We start from the raw sequence: 22,233 nt of genomic DNA, 5'->3' as shown, positions 1-22,233 counted from the left end.
AACTTGCCAACCATACATGGGAATTGAGTGTTCTTGGACTTTTTGGAAATGGGAGAACAAGATCTTCAACTTTCATGTTGGGCAAAAATTCATTTGAAGCTTGTATCATGATGTAAGTTTGAGGATCAAGACTTTCCATTTTTGGTAAGTTTCAGTTACAGGTCCAGTTTCCATTTTTGGAAATTTCTGATCTGGCTTCAAATTCTTCCATGATGGTGTTTGACATGATATATGAGGACTATATGGACATGAATGAGACCTCTCAAACCAATTTCCATCATCAAATCACTGATTAAATGGACAGTTGACCAACAGTTGACTTTTAGGGTTTTTGACTGACTGTGCATTGACTGATGACCTCTGAACATCCAATCCTTGACCTAAACACTTCAAATGGATCCCCAAGTCATGTGAACATGTTGGACCAACCCCAGGGCCTTGGCTCCTTGAGAATTGTGCTTGCTTGCTTGGTTGACTAATCTCCTGATCAGTTTGACCTAATTTCTTGACTGGCTTGCACTTGAGGCAAATGGGACAATGCAATGCTATGCAGTGGACCATGTTATGCTATGACCTAATATGAGAATGTATGTACAATGATAGGTGCAAATTTGAGGTGCTACAGCTGCCCCTATTCAATCAGTTGGGAACCCGAACGGATGATAGCAGCGGCTGTCAGACTTTCAGGGTAAACAGGGATTGAATACCAAAGAACCGTAGAATTTGCACAATACAGGAATCCACCAATGGAAACGTCCACTGGGACTTATACTTATTACTGGGTATTTTTTTTTGTTTTGTTTTCAAAGAGTACGGCCACTTCCAGACTTCACAACGATGGTGAATGGGAACAACAATCACAACTAAATGCCAACGGACAACTAGGAAAAACTCGACGTTTATCGGGACCAACGGAGAAGTAACCAGACGTTATTGAATAACTGGAAGGGATACAACCATACGTCAACGAACGAAATGGGAAAAACTCAACGTTTACCAAGACCAACGGAGAGGTAGCCAGACATTAATGAATGACTGGAAGGGATACAACCATACGTCAACGGACGAAATGGGAAAAAACTCAACGTTTACCAAGACCAACGGAGAGGTAAATCCACGTGGGGATAAGTATAACTAGACGTCATAGGACGAATAGGAAAAACTCGACGTTTATCGACACCAACGGAGAGGAGGAAACTCTCCTGGGGAGAGTGAACACAACCAAATCATCAACGGATGATCGGGAAAAACTCGACGTTTATCGACACCAACGGAGAGGAGAATACTTCACTAGGGAAGAAGGACACAACCAAATCATCAACGGATGATCGGGAAAAACTCGACGTTTATCGACACCAACGGAGAGGAGAAAACTCTCCTGGGGAGAGTGAACACAACCAAATCATCAACGGATGATCGGGAAAAACTCGACGTTTATCGACACCAACGGAGAGGAGAATACTTCTTCGATCTGAAAATCGGAAATTGGCCTGAACGCCACTTCGGTCTGAATACCGGAAAATTGGCCTGAGTGCCATGAGTACATCGACCTGATCGTCGGAAACTCCTTCGGTCTGAATACCGGAAAAACATAAGTACATCGACCTGATCGTCGGAAACTTCTTCGGTCTGAATACCGGAAAAAACATAAGTGCATCGACCTGATCGTCGGAAACTTCTTCGGTCTGAATACCGGAAAAACATAAGACATATTATCTATAGCCGTCAAAACGCAGATAATACACTCGCATGGAAGATTATCCATAACCGGGTTGTAGGTTGTTAAATGAATAATCGACCGAAAAGAAAGGCATCTGGGTACCAGACTAGGTATGCAAAGGATGACCAATCAAAAGGGGATAAAGCTGCTTACTCGGAGCAAGTATCCAAAAAGAAGGGGAAGACCCAATGGGGACAATACTGCTTGATCAAGGCAAATATCCAGAGGGGAAAGAATATCAATATCACAAACCGGATACTGATAACTGCAAAGAGGGGATTACATCTACCGGTTAGTAGGCAGAGAACCACGGAAAAGTAACCAGTCATCGATAAGATGAGCACAAAGGGTTAACTCCAACAAGGGGATGAAAGTGGGATTTTACATCTACCGACTAGTAGGTAGAAAACCACAAAGATAGGACTTACAACTACCAGTTTGTAGGTAGAGGCCAACAAATTCCGCTGAGGATAAGACGAATGAGTGCCGGTTAGTGAGCGACTATTCATTTATGCCCCAGGGAAGCACAAGAGATAGTCAACAAGAAGCCAATTTAGGATCGATCCAAAAAGGCAGATTGAATCAAGACTCATCCTAATGAGGAAAGAACTCAATAGGGAAAACCCATCCCATTAGGGAGGGAACGGAAGCAACCGTCATCCACGAGGATGTATCTCAGTGGGGAAATGGCAGGAAAAGATTGACACTTTCTGCTTAAGGGGTAGACTCTACATGGAGAGATCAGACACACCCATATCTGCTTAAGGGAAAAGACCCAAGCTAACAAGACGCTAACAATTGGGGAGTAACACTGCTGGGGATACCCACTCGACTGAGGAATCACTTGTAGGGAAAAACACCAACCTCTCGACCATGCTGATGAACCCAATCCTGAAGCCGATCCAATGGCGCGATGCAAACTCTTTCCAACAACCCAGCCTCGGCTGGTCGCCACGGCCTAGGGCTAATGGATATGCTTGCAATGTTGATGCATGGGTTTTTTCTCGCTTTACACAATGCCCCATGATTATGGAAATGCTATGCACTAATGATGCGATATGCTATGCTTATCTAAATGATGAATGCATAAACACACGTCTCCTTCAGAGACAACACCGGGGAACTCCAGGAACTGTGCTGGGGATCCTATAACCATGTCAACTTTCATCCTGCTGGGGAAAGACAAACTTTTGCTGGGGAAAAACCAACAACACAACCTCTGCTGGGAAGACAACTTCAGACTTGGAAAACAATTACAACTCCGCTGGGGATACGGCAACCTTCAGGCTTGCTGAGGAGACACTGATCTCGAATCTGTTATGGAGGTAACACTCTCACACCTACTGGGGAAATACAGCTTATTAGCCACGGAACACCTGTCGAATCGCCGAACAGCGGCATCCATCGTCCACCCATAGTGTCGGCTCTCCTCTTTTACGAACTTCCAGACGCTTCTGGACTTTTCTGCTCCATCATCTTGTATTCCGAACTCGTCCGTACTTCACGGAGATCGAACTCCTGGGATTCATACATACTTTCCAATCATCAGACTTTGAAGAGTCTTCTTGATTAACTTTCCAGGATCGTTGTCGTAGTCCTTCACCGTCTTTTCACGGTTCATCTATCCCTTGCCCCTGATTGGACTCTGAGGGGGATTTTTGTCAACAGGGGTTCACAGTACCACCGGTAAGTGAATGAGGATATCTAACAGTACCTGCACAAGAGATCGTTAGATAAAAACGTGCCCCAGGTATGCCCCAGGTGTTCTGATATTTCAACACTTAGGTCACTCAGATTTCCAAGTAAGATTTCCAAATTTCAATCTCACAAGCATGCATCAGAAGGGACCTCTATGTTTCAAAAATGCAAATATCCTTATCAAAATGAATAGATGTTTTCGTAATCAAAACAGTAATGACACAAAAACAAAATTATTTGACTGAACACACACTTTATTTGACTGGAATAAAAGATGGCTCACAATTGAGCAACACACAGGAAGCAAACCCTGGAAAGAGGTGATTGCACACATAAAAAATCTATCCTAGTGGCAACGTGAAAACTGTGATCTCATCGGGTTCCCACTCAGTTACATCTCATATGTCCTCAGGACTTTCCGCACCTCCTGTCTTCTGAACAAGGCGCTTCCGATCGGTCTCTGTCGGAGATTATCCAAGTCATCAAGAGCACAAACGATCATGCTGGACGCAGTTGTTCGTTTCATTCCCTCTTTTGCCTGGACCGCCCTTTCGGGCTTCAGTCCACCGGGATACCCTTTTTTGCCCAAGTCGCCCTTGCGGGTTTTCAACTTGCCGGGTGTACAGTTCTTTTCTTTTATTTTTATCCCTAACTTTTGCCCGAACCTTTCTCTTTTTTCTTGGTTCGCCGGGATGCCCATTTTTGCCTGGACTCTTTCATTCTTTTTGTCCAGCGGGTTTCTTTCACGAAGTATTTTCTAACTGCGTCCGCATTCACAGGGAATGGAAAATCGTCGTCATCCGTGGTCATAAACAACAAGGTTCTGTCAGGGGAAACCTTCTTGACCACAAATGGACACTCATAACTGCTCATCCATTTGCCCCACAATCGTCTTGAGGAGGAAGGATCTTTTTCAACCAACTCTTCCGCGTGGTACACGCGAGGTCACACTTCTTGGTTAACAACATGCTTCGTTCACTGGGTACAACTGCCCCATGCCAGGTAACTGTCAGCCCTTTCCTTCAGCTGGGCTCAACGTGTCATTCCGAGTCTTTATCCATTCAGTCTTCTCTGATTTCTCATATTTCTGTGAGGAAGACACTGCCCCAGGTAGACGCACATCCCTAGGTTCAATATCCAGGATACAGACTTTATGTTCAGCCACCATTGTTGGTGCAACCAACTGTGATCCGGGAAGCACTAACTTATTCACCTCATCTCCTTCCCCCTCAGACATCGGAATCCGTTCGGATTCGGGGTCAGACCCCTCCTCCGGGATCAGTCACTCTCAATCTTTCGATTTGAGTACCTTGAGATGTCCTCATCAGGGACCTCAAACTTCCTTGGTTGATAACCTTTCCATGGGTTGCCACTAGCTTTTCAAACACATACCTAATCAGATCCATTTTGGACATCCACAAAGTGGTATGAATCAGCATACACTGTCTCAGTCGGCGAGCAGCCTATGCCAAAGTACATCAAGTTTTTTCGAACAGTGAGTGTATTGTTTCACCGTCGATAAACTTTTTGCTTAGGTAAATCGCATACTCTTTTCGACAAGACTAGTCATGCTGACTCAATACGCACCTCGTAGACCCCTCGAGGGTTATCAAGTACCGGATTAACAGTTATTTCTTTCACTGAGGTATCGGAATCAGAGGTTCCTACAACTTACCCTCTCTTTTTTTTTTTTTTTTTTTTTTTTTTTTTTTTTTTTTTAGCAGGATCGACCTCGATTCCTCTGATTCGCTCACAACAAGCCTCGGTAGCTTGATGGACAACACTCCATAAGTGTACTGATTCAGACTCAAAAGTATGAGTTATCTCAACTGGTCAAACAACTTGCCCCAAGTCTACCGGATGCCCCTGTTCTGCTTGGGACTTTGCCATCATGTCATCAACATGGCATTTGCTTTCACGATGAATCATATCACGAAACAAAGTCACCGTAGACCTCTGATACGTGGCACCGGCCTCATGTGACGGAACGACATCAACTTAGAACAAGAAGGTGCCCCTTGTGTGATGGATCTGGTTTACTTCATATCATATGGCAACAATTCAATCTGGTTTTGGCCAAGAAGCCATCCATGAAGATAAACACTGAGACCTGAGCCATATAATCAACCAATACCTCATTGTGAAGTACCGGGAATTCATCCCTCAGATGAGCTCTGTTCACATCTTGGTGGTCCATACACCTTCTCATCTTTCAGCACCAGTTTCCGCTTCACTGGAGGACAGTCTTCTCTTAAGGGTAGCTCGTGCCCCAGGACATTGGTATTCCGCCCTGGTGTATCTAAATACAATCAGGCATACGTATCAACCTGCTCTTCTAACAGGGCTACCATTCTGTTCTCGACTTGCCTCTGAAGCGGCCTCAACTTTCACTTTCCCTTCTGACCTCGGCGGTACCTGGGATGACAAACTTGACTCGCTTCTCGTGCGGTTGAATCACCTTCTCCTCTTGTTTCAACAACCTGGCTAATTCCAGCTGATCACAATCTTCTGCGCCTTCTTCTTCGGCATGATAGCTTGGATTGTCGAAGTCATATAGAGGTATAACCAAATTGTTATCGATGAGATCAGGAGGGTAATCACTTTTGTGGTCGGAACCAAACGAATCAAAAGGAAGGAAAATAAAACATTGCCATTTTTATTTTATTTTTTTAAAACTGCAAAAAGTGAAAAACAGGGAACGCTGCTTTTAATTACAAAAAACATCCATTTATTACTGATGCAAAATGTTGCAAAATGAAACACATGAGGTGGCCCTTACAATGGACTAGTACGCTTCGGGCAAAACGTATGGCTTTCATGCAAACAAGATTAAAACACAGAAATACTACACTCCTGGATGAGTGACAGTGATGCTTTTGGAGGCCTTCCAGTTGCCTGGTACGCACGACTTTATCCACGCCTCAAGCTCGCGGTTGCTGTCAACATCTTCACCCACTGAACGGGCATGACCAGGATCCAACATCCCTGCACTGACGAAAGTGTATGGTGGGCGACATCCTCTATTTGGTCTAGACGACTCTTGATCCGGCTGATAACCGACCCCAAACATGTCTGCTTTTATCACGATGTCAATGATCCTTCCCCAGCCTTGCGCCTCTTTGTTCTTCACCACTTCCAGAGCTTGCTTATAAGAAGAAATGGACAACTTCTTCTCTTTCTCAGCAACAAAGGCCTTCTCTACCTGGACGGTTTCAACTGCCAGACGGGGTGCTCCACACCTTACATCGTCCATTTCTACTTCCTTCATCTTCTGGGTCGTGTCTTTCATCAATACACTTCCCTCTATGGTGACGATCGCACAAGAATTATCACTAACAGGGAAAACTCCATCCTGCTCCAGAGGTTTTGGGACCACAGCCATTGGAACCTTTAGCTGATCCTCCTCAGTCATCTCCAATCCTTTCTTGGCCTTCTTCACCATCTTGACTTTTACAGGACCCTTTCTGGGCACAGGGTTGACATCCCCCTTCATAATCTGGGCCAAGTTAATGGTCTCGGAGTCCACCATGTCCTGGACGACATGCTTAAAAGCTCTACAGCCCTCAATGTTGTGTCCGGGTGCCCCAGAGTGAAACTCGCACTTGGCATTCTCATCATAGTTTGGTGGCCTTTTCTGCCGTTCTAGGGGAATCAATATCCTTGGCCGTACTAAAGCAAGATCCATCAACCTTTGGAACAGAAGGGCATAAGTCACGGGTGGTTCCTCAAACCGACGATCCTCTTTCTTCTTCTTCACCTGGCTCTTAGCTCTCGGTGTCTTCTGTTGAGGTGGCAGTTGTTGCTGTTGAGCAGGTGGATTGCTGACAGGAGTGGTTACAGTGGCAGCATAAGGATGATAACGATCTTTACTACGTTCTTTCTTTGCAGGCACACCAACTGGCTCAACCTTCTTCTTGAATGGACCACTGTCGGAGGGTTTCCTTGTTACAGTACCAGAAGGTTTGTTCACTTCGGAGGACGGAGCCTTCTCCTGAACTTTCTCCACTATCAACCATTTCTCAATCCTTTCCAATCTCTCAGACATGGCTTTCTGCCCCAAGGCGAGTCCTTGCACAACACTGAACAACTCCCTCATCATCTCTTTTAGTTCAAGGATGTCGGCGTTGGGAAGATCCATCAGCTTGGATCTGTTGACCCCCAGCAGGTTATCTGAGTAGATGAGCTATGCGCACCGGTTGAATACTGAAACCTACAAAACAGCAAATGGGTTAGTATGACTCACACATGCAATGTCTGTCCGTACTAGGAATATTCAGTCCTTTCTTTTTTCTGGTTTCATTGAGACAGATAAAATTTCATCAACAATTTTTTTAACATTCGGATGTCTCTCAACCTGAGTCTTAGTTAGAAAATAATGGACCCTGAGTACGGACAGACATGAGTTGAATGCAGATGAATGCGAGATGATATGATGCAAATGCATGAATGCAGGCCCTTGTGCCACCAAGTCATCTGAGAGCCCAATACTTCTCTGAACCAGTCATATCTGTGGGATCAAGTCACCATAAATCCGACTTGGGGAGTTCCGAAATAAACGGAACCGGAGATTACATCACCATCTTCACAGGAACAACCACTGAACGGGTGACAAACGGATCCTCTGAACAAGTACTCTCAACTCAGCCCGGGGATCCGAAATAAACGGAACCCGCTGATAAACCACGGACAGAACTCTGGCGTCCCAGGAATAAATGCCCCATAATTCACAGTCACCATCAGTACCAAGAGTCACCAACAAATCACCAACCAATCAGCAACTGTACCTGTAATGATCAAACCCTCCCCACTCACGGGTGTTATCTAGGCCAGGGTAAAGTCGAAGAGAAACACAGCATAAATAACCTTTCGCAGAATACCATCATATACACACCTGAAGTATGTAACGACAATATCCCACCAGGGTCTGAACTGCTCGTGATATCAATGTTCCGCTAAGTGGCGCAATACCACCCGCTTCCCATGAATCACTCTATTCCTAGGTTCCCTAGATTTCACTCATAGCCTGGGTATTGGGCCTTTTACCTCAAGTAACTCCCACCCCCAAACAGAGAAACACAGACAGCACAGCAGATGAATATGAATGAAATGCAAACATTAATGCAAATAATAAATGCAAACAGTAAGTGCACATATATACAATGAATGCAATAAATACAACAGCAAACAGCAACCAAAACCCTAACCTAGAGAGCGCTAGGAGAGACTCGCTTAGGGAAGATGGACCAGCAAGAGGTCAACTTCTCTATTATCCCCAGCAGAGTCGCCAGCTGTCGCATCACGCGAAAAACCGGCGGGAAAACAAGAACAACAGAGCCGCCACCGTGCGTTATTTATCCCAAAAGAGGGAAAGGAAACGCTCAGAGTAAACCTGGGAAAGAACATGGTCTCGCGACCAAAGAGAATGGGTTCGGGAGTCGGTTATGCGAAGGGAAGGTATTAGCACCCCTACGCATCCGTCGTACTCGACGGGATCCACGCACAAAAGGAAGGAAAATGGTTGCTAAAACACTGCTCAAACTCACACACACTGGCTGAAAGGAGACAAAAGAAACTGACTGAAACTGACTCGGCAGGATATCGTATCCTGGGCCTACTTAGTCTATCAGGCATAGACATCAGAGTCGAAGTAGTTCGGACTGGGGGAACGACACGTGCTCGCTAGGATATCGCATCCTATGCATACGTATCTTCTCGGACGAGAGAAGAATCAGAGCATTCGTAGCTCGGCTGACACGCACACAAACAAACAAGACACAGGCAAACGTGGAGCCCGACTGCCAATCACTGGACTTACATCAGCATCCGAACCAAAACGCACACAAAGAGGCAAACGTGGAGCCTGAACGCCAATCACTGGACTTACATCAGCATCCGAACCAACAAACCCACACTGGAACCCGAATGCCACTCGATGGACTTACATCAGCTTCTAAGCACACGACAACACAAAATAAAGACACAGGCGCCCGGAGAGATCTGCTCATCTCCTGCCTACGTACCTCATCTGGTATGAGGATCAGGGCGACGTAGTTCCCCTACGGAGGGAAAAGGACTAGCCTAACCAGATAACAGAGGGAGACACAACTCTAGGGAGACTACGACTTGAGCCTAGATGTTGTCATGCAAAATCATCCCTAAGTTAAGGTTTCTAGCTAACTGGCACAGGGAGCCAGCCTATCCTAGTCATGACTTGCACAGGAAGCAAGCCACACACACACTTAACTTGCACAGGAAGCAAGCCAAGCAAAACCTACTTGCACAGGAAGCAAGTCTAAACTAAACCTAACTTGCACAGGAAGCAAGTCAAACAATCCTAACTTGCACAGGAAGCAAGTCAAACATACAAGCACAGATAGCACACACTATACACAAGCAAGTGGCTCAAACAAGGGTTAGGTTTTAGTCGAGGGGTCATATCAACCTCAACAAACAAACCTCTGGAACTGGGTGAATGTTGCTCTTAACCTTGCCATTGAGAGACTAAGGTGAAGCAGATGAAAGGTGAGTGAAGATAAGACTTCACAGCTCTTATCCCTGGCCTGGGAGAGCTTAAGACAAGAATGTGTGGGTTCAGAAAGTGGGAACCCTTCTACACATTTAAAACTGACTCAACTGTACAATTGTACAAGATCTTGGGTTTGTATCTGCAATGCATCAACACAGTGGTGTGAGCAAGGCAGATGACACACTGAATAGCAGGGGATAGATTGCTTATCCCTTGGGTTCTGCCAATTTCCTCTTCACTTAGGAGGTCTTTGACTATGTACAGGGACAAAAGTAAACAATCACAAACATTGCCTCTTAAGGAGGACTTCAGACAGTTGCCTGGCCAAGTAACAGGCCAGGTCTTCCAGACTACATGAAGTTAGGAAGTTGTACCTCAATGCAAATTGCTTATACAAGCAAAGCAAAGCAAAAGTTCACAAGGAACTGAGCAACTAAAGTACCTGAAACCAGTCAAGCACAGTTAGTATACAAGTCAAAGTTAAATCAAAATGAAACAGATGTCAACCAGTCAACACAAGCAAGTGAATGTGCAAGGCACAAAGTTCAAGGCATGTGAGCCAAGCAACCTACAAAACAAGCATGTTAGTCATGATAAACAAGCACACTCAATCAATTTGTATTGGTCTGATTGAAGCATTTGTGGCTTAACTTGAAAACATGAGCTCAAAGGTGAGTAACAGGACCACTAGGACAAGCCTAGGGCCAAAAGAGAATGAGAAAGTCAAAACAGCAAATGACAATCATCCAAAATCATGTTCAAACAATTAAGAAACACAACCAATTGGTTTCACATTCATATCAATCATCATCATCATTTCATGAACAATTTAGGTCAAGGTATAGCAAACAGAAGCTCATAGAAGTTAACAGCAAGACTTGAATCAAAAGCAATCTTAAACATTTCCAAAAATCACCAAATAAATCATGATCAATCACAACCCAAAGCATGGTAAGCATGTCAAATTTCATCTCATTTGGACAAGTGGAAGGCAGTCAATGAAAATCAGAAAGTCAAAGCAATTTTGAACATGCTCAAAGAAGTCAACCAAACATGCATCAACTTAGAAAAATCATAAATCAGTGATAGCATATGAGAAATGAATGGGATCAAAACCATGGCAAAGATTAGGATGTCTAGTTATCTCATGTAAAATTTCATGTCCATATAATAAAGTATGAGAATTTCACAAATGAAATGGGAACATGTGTCACAAAAAGTCAACATATGACCAAGCAGGGGATAAAATCTCAAACAATTGGGAAATGCCACAAATAATTCCAAGAAAATTCACATGTAAACTAGACATACAAGAGTAGGTTCATGCAAAAAATCAGATCAATTGGAGGTCAAGAAGCATGGATACAAAAATCAGCAAATTGGACATCAATGGTGTGACACAAATTGTCACACCCTAATTCAAAAAATCATAACTCACAAACCACAAATGATAAATGCACAAACTCTATACCAAAATCACTATGAGTGTGTCTAGTTTGAGCACAAAAAATTTGGGAGCCATTGGATAAAGTATCATCATTTCCCAAATGTTTTGGCAAAGTGTACAAAATATGCATACATGTCACAAACCCTAGTACCAATTAAAAACCAATGATCAACAAATTCTGGAAAAATTATGATAAAAAACGAGAGATTGTGATGAACATGATGCAAAAAATCCCATGAAATTTGGATCAAAATTGGATGAATTATGAATTTTGTAAGATTGATAATCAAAAGTGAAATTAAAAATATCAAAACAACATAATCCAATGTGACATGGGGCCCGGGGGTGGCATTTTTGTAATTCCAGAACCCACTTATCAAAACGCGGCCGTTTTGGCCATGAAAATAAAATGTTTCTATTGGTTGTTACTGGAATGGGCCATGCCGCGTGCGAGTGAAACAGAAAATTCTGGGCAGAAATGGCTAGGGTTTCTACTGTAGCAGCATCATCTTCTTCATCATTTTAAAAAAAACAGCAAGGGCATTTCATGACCAAAATCAACAAACAACATATCAGCATGTTCATCTAAGCACGTACATTAATACTCCCACAACCATTAATATTGATTCGAGCTATTAAGAGAAAAACAAGCAAAAGCATATTCAAACATCAAACTTTATCATGGCATAACTTTCAAAATATCCAACCATTTTTAGTGGTTCAAGTTCCAAAATGACCAGCATAAAAAGTTCTACACGAAGCATTGCATGATTTGGATAAAAGAGTGACTCGAATCCTTACTTGTTTTTGAAGAAATCCACGAAACAGTTGTTGTTTGTGTGTTTAATGGTGAAACAGATGTTCTATGGCCCTTCAAATGATGGATGCTTAAGAAAGTTTGGCTTGAGATGGCTTGGCTTGGCTTCAAACAAACTCTGCCATGGCTGTCACCTTGGAAAAACAGTCGGGCAAGGGGCTTCTACAGGTGGAGAAACAATGTTGAAATGAGCCCAAGATGTTGTGTTGATGTTGTTTTTGGCAAGGCAATGTCAAGCTCTTTTGAAGTTTTGGACAGAAAATTGGAAAATGCAAAAAGGATGATTTTTAGCATGAGTGAGTTCTGTTGTGGCAATGTGTTTGATGGCTGCTTCTAGTGTTTGCAATTGACAGAAAAAAGGTGATAGAAATCTGCTATCAGAAGTACAGATCACAGTCCATGGATATGTGGGATGTGGTGGTTGAAAAATGGTACTTTCTTCCAATTTTCAAGCAAGCTAGCATGGCTGCAAGTACTGCATAAATTTGGGCTTTGTAACATGTTTCAAATGACATTTCAGACCCATTTCAATTAGCCAAATGGTTGGAAAAGGTTTATTTTGAAAAGTCAACATTTCACTCACTTGAAATTAATTAAGGCAAATCCAAAAATGCCATTTTGATTGGTGAAGTTTTGGCACATGAAAGTTACATTTTTGGAAAGAGGGGATCAAATGTGACTTGTAGGAAAAAACCCCACCCAAATTGGCCAAATGGTTTGAGAGATATGGCCTTTTGAAGTTCAAGAATTTCTGAAAACGATTTGATCATAACTTGCCAACCATACATGGGAATTGAGTGTTCTTGGACTTTTTGGAAATGGGAGAACAAGATCTTCAACTTTCATGTTGGGCAAAAATTCATTTGAAGCTTGTATCATGATGTAAGTTTGAGGATCAAGACTTTCCATTTTTGGTAAGTTTCAGTTACAGGTCCAGTTTCCATTTTTGGAAATTTCTGATCTGGCTTCAAATTCTTCCATGATGGTGTTTGACATGATATATGAGGACTATATGGACATGAATGAGACCTCTCAAACCAATTTCCATCATCAAATCACTGATTAAATGGACAGTTGACCAACAGTTGACTTTTAGGGTTTTTGACTGACTGTGCATTGACTGATGACCTCTGAACATCCAATCCTTGACCTAAACACTTCAAATGGATCCCCAAGTCATGTGAACATGTTGGACCAACCCCAGGGCCTTGGCTCCTTGAGAATTGTGCTTGCTTGCTTGGTTGACTAATCTCCTGATCAGTTTGACCTAATTTCTTGACTGGCTTGCACTTGAGGCAAATGGGACAATGCAATGCTATGCAGTGGACCATGTTATGCTATGACCTAATATGAGAATGTATGTACAATGATAGGTGCAAATTTGAGGTGCTACACCTTTTATCTGTCAATTGCCTCTTCACTTAGGAGGACTTAACCTGTATGCCTCAACAAGGAGGTCTTGAGCACAAATGTAAACACTCAAAGATATGGCCTCTTAAGGAGGACTTCAGCCAAATGCCTGCCAAAAAGGTGACAGGACTTCCAGACTACATGGAGTTAGAGAGTGGCTACCTAAGTGGTGTATCAACCACACTCCAAAGCAAAGCTCACGTAAGAGCTAAAAGCGACTAATGTACCTGTACAAAAGCCAAACAGTTAATATTGTATTCAGACAAATCAAACAAACAACAGAGGAACATCCAACAGTTATACACAAGATAAGGTCTCAATTGTAATCACTCAAGTGAGTTCAACACATTCATTGGACCTACAATACAACAAAAGTTAGTGATCAAAGCAAATGGAATCTCAAGTAATGAGGCCACCTCAACCATTAATGCTAAACCTGAAACACAAAGCTCAAATGGTGAGTACAAACCACTAGTGTAAAGACTAGGGTCAAAGGCAAGGCAAACAATCAAAATAGAAGCTAATATTTGACATGAAGCATGTTCAATCAAACAAGAATAAGGCCTCAAAAGGATCAAAGCTAAATCATTAAGCAAAGCCATCAATTGAACAAGATAAGGCAAAGACAAGCAAGATGATCATATTTGGACATCAAAGATATAAAATCCACATTAAAACAGAAATGAATCAAATGATCATGGAAATATTTGTGTGCATACAACATGTAGTGAACAAGCATCATACCAAAAATTAAGTCCAGAAGCAAACAAATGGCATGTGAATGAAAATGCACAAGTATTAGGTCAAGAATGTGACACCAAATGTTACACAACATGTCCATGTGTCTAAAACAGTGATGGTGAGTGATAAAAATTCCAAACAAAAGCCAAGAGATCATGTTATGTGTCATGAATGAGCATGTAAAATTTCAAGGCAATTGGAGAAAGTATGAGCACCTCACAAATAAATTAGTACAACATGTCACATTTACACCATGTTCAAATAATCAATCACATTCAAAATTCCAGCAAGGCACAAATCCAGAAATTCACATCACAAAATAAAAGACATTCAAATGAACATGTAGAAAAAAATTTGGATTTATTTGGAATCATTTTCTATTTTTAGTGATTTTTTGAAATTGATGAAAATATATGAAATAATGCATGAAATAATGTGAAGGGAAAATGAAATGATGACTTAAATTTGAAAACATGCTGGAGGTGAGTGTTGAACTCAGGACAATGAGGTTAAATGAGGCGCATGAAAATTAAATCAGAAATTGTTGTGGCAAGGTGTTGAACACAGGACCATGAGGTTAATAGAAGCGCTGGCAAAAAATTAATTCACAAAGTAACATAACCAAGTATCGAACCAGGGTTTGCATGGTGAAAACAAGCGCATGAAAAAATAAATCAAAAGCAACATGCCAGGGAATCGAACCAATGCATTCGAGGTCATGGTAGCGTTTGGATCAAAACACTGTCGTTTCATTAAATGAGTTGGCAAGCCAACTCAGAGTCAATGCATGCGTGGAAATGGTCAACAAAACCATAGCCTATCATTTCGCCATGAAGACGCACGCGTGGCAGTGACAGGGATAAACCCTAACGCTTTTGCAGACGGTGGCTTGGATGGTGGTTTCCACCGTCTTCCTCAATGAGACGGTGGCGCTACAGTAACATCATCAATTTTTTTTCCAGAATCAAGCAATAAGCATACCAATCGAAAGCTTGTTCAATGTACATTCCAAATCCAGGCTCAATTAACATTAATTCTTCCTAATAAGAACAGATCGAAGCAAAACAGTTTGATCCACAAAACTTCAAGTTATCGTATCTCATGCAATATTCGTCCATTTCAAATTCTACTTATATCAGGATAATCAGCATGAAAAGATCTACAATATCATGTGCATAAAATGAAGGAAGGTGATGATCGAATTTTAACCTCTTGAAGAACAGAATGATGAAATCGTGGATTCAAGCTATCAAAAGCGTCCAGATCTTCTCCCTTACTCTTGTTATGAAGCTTGATGTAGAAATTGATGCTTGAAATGTACTGGATCTAGCTCAAATTGCAACTTCCATCTTCATGTTCTTGAGCTTGTGCAGCTTGATCTTGGCTCCAATTCTTCAAATCAATAGCCAAATCCTACTCAATGACACATGATGAACACGATTCTACAAGAATTTTGATGAATTAGGTGAAGAATTTTGAAAATTGAAGAGAGAGAAATTTGAGAGGGAAGTGAAAAATCTGATCCAAATTCTGTTATCTTTTTTATTGTGATTAGCAAAATGGCTTTTATACTATGTATTAATCATGCTGCTAATCAAAATTTGTATTGGTTAATGGAAGATTAATGAGAATGAGGTGCATGACCAAAATTGGCAAATGTGTGGTGCATGGAGAATTTTGCACGTGAACAGTGCACATGCATGACCAAAACTTACTCAAAATTATCCAATAAACACAATGGCAATGGTATTTTTCATGTATGATCAATATAATTCAAATTCTCCATTTTCCCTCCAAAATGAACATGCATGGGCAAATGATCATATGATTTAATTTCATGCAATGCAATGATGGATTTGGAAAATATAGGTCATAAGAAGCATTTTGCAAAAAGAGTGACTCAAATTGGAGTTTTGGATCAAAAGTTATGGCACTTTGAAGTTTCAAGCACACTTTGCAATCATTGGATTATAACTCCTTAACCATTCATCAGATGCTCATGATCTTGGACTTTTTGGAAATGGGAGAGAAAGATCTTCAACTTTCATGTTGACCAAAAATTCATTTGAAGCTTCGTTGATGTTGGAAAGTCAAGTTGAATGTGGACCAAAAACTTACCATTTTTGGAAACTTGAAATTACAGGTCACTTTCCATTTTGGGAAACTTTTGATTTGACTTCAAAATCTTCAACATTGATGTTTGACATGATGAATAGGCCTTGTATGAACATGATTAAGATGAAGAAAGTCCATTCCTCAACTCATAGCCCTCAATTGATTGTACAGTTGATTGTATGGTCCTCAGATGACCTGAAAATGCACTGATGAACTTGGGCCTCTATCACTTGATGAATTTGATTCAAAATGACACCCTAGCTCATATAAGCTCTTTTGAATGATCAAATGGTCCTCATCCCAAGGAGATGCCTTATCTTGTGCTCATAGGATCCACTTGGTATGCTTGACCTGTTGACTGCTTAAGCTGCAAGTAACAAAGGTTAATGACATATTTTGGTGCTTTTGGTTAGCAAACAAATGAGAAGAGCAATGGTATACAATGCAAAACATGCTTGGTGATCAAGAATCACTCACTAAAGATAACCCATCCACAGGTAAAGGAAGCAAGATGCTCATTGATCCTTGAGTCTTATGCAATGTGATGTTATGATGCCATGAGGGATCTTAGGGTCAAAAATTGGGGTCTTACAATAACCATCACTCACCTTGGAGTTTTTAAGGTCTTATTCATACACCACTCCAACCGGTGAGGACGAGTACTTAACCGGTGTCGCAAAATTCCGTATGTTCAACACTGAGTACGCACTATCTCAAGAACAGTTGAGTGCCATGCTACGTTTTCCTGAAGGAGACGATGTCCACCCAAGAATCCCTCCAAACTCAGAATGGAACACGAACGCATTCGACCTTTTTGGAAAAATATCCGGTGTGGTAACCACCAATTGGGATGCATTACTTGCTTCACACATACACAATCCCACTATCCGGTATTTTATCCGTATTTTGCAAAACACCATCTTTGGAAGAGCCAACAACAACAAAGTTAACGCGAAAGAATTATTCTTCCTACACTGCATCTTTTCAGCAAATACAAAGGTAAACGCCGCCTCTTTCTTACTTCACCATATCCGTGCCCTTTGTGCTCGAGGCAATCAAACTTTTGTGATTGGAGGATTAATAACCACCATCGCACTCGGTTTAAATTTAGGGGACCGACTTCAGAATTTGCAATCTTTGCCACCCCTGTTTATGGATATCAGCTATTGTCGCTCCTGCCGCTTAATTAAAAATAGGGTAGGCGGGAAGTATTATCTTATGGTGAATAACCAAGAAATCCCAAGCGTCGTTTTGCCCAACATTGCACTCACCGATGTTACCAACCCCAACAAATTCATCTACGATTTGAATGCTCCCGAACCTACCATGCCTACACAAGCAAACCCGCTCCCAGACGAGTTTGATGAAATGGAGCAAGGTGATCAAGATCCTGAACAACATTCTGCCCCACATAATCCTTCCGATAATGTAGCTGGTCCATCCTCCCGACGTCGTCGAAGAAGAAGGCCTGTAACGAATGATGACATCATGGATGCTATTGAACATTAAGGCCAACGGCTTGATGCCATGCATGCGCAGAATAACGAAGTAATGCAACTGATGCGCCAGATGCAACAACAACAACAAGAGAGGAATGCAATAACCGACCAGAGGTTCACTGACTTGCTTAACAGGTTTGATGACTTGGCAGTACGTGAACGATCATCGGGTCTGAGAACAAGAGGACGCAGGCAGAATTGAGTTTACGTACCATTTTTTTTCTTTCCTTTTTTTCGTTTTTTTGAAACATTGAGGACAATGTTTCATTTAAGTGTAGGGGGGATCACTTTGTTTCATTCATGTTTATTTCCCTTTCAATAATATTTTTTTTTTCTTAAGTCAAGTCCCTAGTGTGAAATTTTTTATTATCTATTCTCCTCAATTTTCTTGAGCCATAACAAAATTCAACACACTCAATAAGTATAAAGGTTGCTTATTTTATAAAACTTGAGTGAAATTAAGACAAAATTATTACCGCCCCAACACTCTAAAAACCTCAGCATGTTAGATCAGTTTAAGTACCTATTATACCAATTCCTTGAACTTTTAGTTTTATAGTAACCCCGAGTAGTTTATACGAGAAGTCGACACCATCTTAATAGCAAACTACGTGGAGAGACGATGAATACAAGTGAATGATTCCCAAAACAACATATTAAAAATCAAGAAATGCACTAATTAAGTTAGGTGATCCTTACGCGATCATTTAATCCAAAGGTTGCGGACCCTACAAAAACATAGTATGAACGATCCATTGTGAGTTGGTTCAGCGGTTTCTGGTGCTGAACTTGGTAGGGCGGACTACGGTCCGATCCCCCGCAATTTGCAATAGACTAAATAAAGAAATTATCCAACTTATGTACCAGAACTTCTACTTAAAAGGGGATCAGAATCGCTAACCGATATAAAGGGCTTAATGTGATTTCGCTCGAATGAAAACGGGTGAAATAAGAGTAAAAAAACTAGGCTGAGCTATAATAGCATGACTCGAACTGGTTTGCATAAGGTGGGGTTATCTAGTGTTGTTACGGTAGTTTTTGATGTTAAGATTAAACTCAGGTTATTTCTAAACGAGATTTACTTGCAACCTATTACGAATCGATGTGTGTTTGGAAATTTCATCTTGCTTGAGGATAAACAAAAGTCTAAGTGTGGGGGAGTTTGATAACATGAAACTATATCACATTTTTAGACTTGATTTAATTAAATTATATCGTTATTTGATTCAATTTATTTCATATTATTCGATATTACTCGGTATTTTTTTATTATTTATTTCAGGTATCATTATTTAAATCACATGTGAAAAAGAAAGAAAAGGGGTGCAAAAAGAAGATTTTCTAGGAAAAGCAGCAAGCTGAAGCACCAAAGCCCAGCCCACGTTTGGAACAAAGAAACTTGTTGTCACGACCGCAACAAGTACGTGTCGGTCGCCACGTCTTAAAACCTAGTGTTACGACTGTAACACATAGTGTGACGGACGTCACACATTGCATCCTATATTTTAGGCTTTACGTGAGTAACAGAGTGGACGGTTTCCCCTAAATTCTCTCGTGCACGCGTAGACGTTTTGAACCACACTGAAGACCCATTCTAGGAAACGGTTATTTTGGGAGGTGAATATAAATAAACCTCACAAAAGCCAATTGAAGAGGGCTCTTCTCCGTACAATTTTTCCAGCATTATTTTTCCAGCACTCTAAATTTTCAGGCAATTTATTTTATTTTCTTTTCTAGTTTAATTTCCGAAGCATACAATTTATTTTCTCACGATAGTTTCTACACCGGAAATTATTGTGTAATTTTTACTGGATCTAACCTTACGTTAGATCATAGTATTTTATTTCCTTGTTTTTACTTTCCTCTCTGATTGAGAATTGTGAAGAACAAATCCAACCGACTTGTGGTGGAGTGTTCGAGCATCGAAGCTAGGAGATAAAATCCAGATTTCTAGTAATTTTCCAGGTTCATTAATTAATTAATTTATCGTTTTAATTTACATATGCTTTGTTCCGCTGTTTATATATATTGTTTGTTTGATATGGTCGTATTTATGCATGATTATTGTTTATGCATGTTTATCATGTCTGGCTAATTAATTTAGATATCGGTATGTAAAGTAAGCGGAATAAAGGAATCAAAATTGAGTTGGTTTAAATTTATTTCAGAATATAGTCACTCTTTTTCTGGTCTCAATTTACAAAGTTAATACCAAGGTTTTTGTACGAGAGTAAAAGACATAAAGAAGTTAAAATCAATAGAATGACGGTTTGAGTTTTTAACTGGACAGTGTAAATTGAACATTAACTTTAAATCAGGGCGAAATCAATTTTTAAGGTTAATTAAATTCTAATCATTTTCAAAAATTATTTTTAAAAGTTAAATGTGAGGACGAGAGTTAAGCATTTAAGTTTAATCATATAATCTAAGTCAACAGAGCGAGAGTTTGAGACGAGGGTGTTTAAACGGTTAGTATTTTCTCAAAAGGAGTTTCTATAGATTCTATTATTTTCAAAAGTTATTTTAGATTTAACGAAATAGTGAGAGCGTACGTTAAAATATAAAGTCATAGTCTAATTCAACAGAGCGAGAGTTTGAGGAAAAGACTTTTAATTAATAGTGTCTACTGAAAAGACTTATTTTAAAATTAAGAAAAAGACCAACAAAGATTTGATTCCCCAAATACGACGAACTACATACTGATATCCATATTATTTGATATTTTATCTAGATCCAAATTTAGTTTTATTTTTTACCCCTAATCATTAAAGTATCATCCGCCTTAGCTTTACGCAGTAACCCTAGAAAAACGGTAGATCGATTCATTAAGTCCCTGTGGGATCGATATCTTTTAAAACTACGCGATTAGACTGTGCGCTTGCAGTTAGTACCCCGATAGACTCATAAAGAACGATCAAGTTTTTGGCGCCGTTGCCGGGGACTTTTATTTAGTCGATATCGTAACTCTTCTGTTACGCTGTAGAGACTAAGGCAATTTTTATTTTTTCCCTTTTCGTTGATTTGTATGCCACACACTCGCTCACAAGACGAACCGTACTACTTACGAATCAACGACGTTGAACGATATCTCCGATTATTACGACGAATTCGGGAGTATCGTGCTAGAAACAATCTTCCTCCAATCGAAATTCCTGATCTCAAAAATCTCCTTCCTTTAACGATACCAGCGATGGCCGAACCAGCTCGTGCTCTTCGAGATTACGCTGCTCCATCGCAGGATCAGCCGCATTCGAGTATTGCTCGCAATCGAAGCGAACAACTTCAAACTTAAACCTTCGATGCTGCAGGCAGTGCAACAAAATCAATTCTCTGGAAATCCTACCGAGGATCCAAACCTTCATTTATCCGTATTTGTCCAATACGCTGACACTGTTAAAGCTAATGGTGTCACTTCAGAGGAAATTCGACTTCGTCTCTTTCCTTTCTCGTTAAGAGATAAAGCTAGAAGATGGCTTTAGTCTCTTCCTTCCAACTCAGTTACCACATGGAATGATTTGAAGAAAGTCTTTCTTGCCCGATATTTTCCTCCAAGCAAAACAACTATGTTGAGAGCCCAGATAAATGGATTTAAGCAAAAAGATAACGAATCTCTCTTCGAAGCATGGGAAAGATACAAGGACATGATGAGACTTTGCCCACACCATGGTTTAGAGGACTGGTTAGTAATTCACACCTTCTACAATGGTCTCTTGTACAACACAAGGTTAACAATAGACGCCGTCGCCGGTGGTGCGCTTATGGATAAACCTTACACCGACGCTTATCAACTTATCGAGAGCATGGCCCAAAATCATTATCAGTGGGGAAGCGACCGAACAGTGGTAGAAAAACCTCAAACAAAAGGTGGCATGTACGAGATAAGTAGCCTTGATCATGTTAATGCAAAAGTGGATGCTCTTGCCCAAAAAATTGAAAGTTTAAATGTATCACCTCCAGCCACCGTGGTTGCCGTAACTCAAAATTGCGAAGTCTGTGGAATTCAAGGTCACACTCCTACAGATTGTCAACTCCTAACAGGAATTCAAACAAAACAGGTGAACTATGCTCAAGGAAATCCTTACTCGCATACCTATAACTCAAACTGGAAGAACCATCCTAATTTCTCGTATAAAAGTAATAACGCTTTATACGCACCAGGGCAAGCTCCCAGTCAAGCTCTAGCTGTACCACCTGGATATCAAAAGCCGACCCCATCTACACCTAACAATAACGTTCCTAGGAAATCCAACTTGGAAATCA

General features: G+C 40.9%; 1 non-coding gene across 1 annotated transcript; it reads right to left on the bottom strand.

Moving 5' to 3' along the window:
• Positions 1-21,536: 21,536 nt before the first annotated feature.
• Positions 21,537-21,643, bottom strand: LOC127090221 (small nucleolar RNA R71). The gene has a single exon (XR_007791748.1). It is a non-coding gene; the product is annotated as a small nucleolar RNA R71 (small nucleolar RNA).
• Between the last annotated feature and the right edge of the window lie 590 nt (positions 21,644-22,233).

Source organism: Lathyrus oleraceus, chromosome 5 (genome assembly GCF_024323335.1).
Source record: "Lathyrus oleraceus cultivar Zhongwan6 chromosome 5, CAAS_Psat_ZW6_1.0, whole genome shotgun sequence".
NCBI classification, from domain to species: Eukaryota; Viridiplantae; Streptophyta; class Magnoliopsida; order Fabales; family Fabaceae; genus Lathyrus; species Lathyrus oleraceus.
This window is presented reverse-complemented; position numbering and strand designations above follow the sequence as displayed.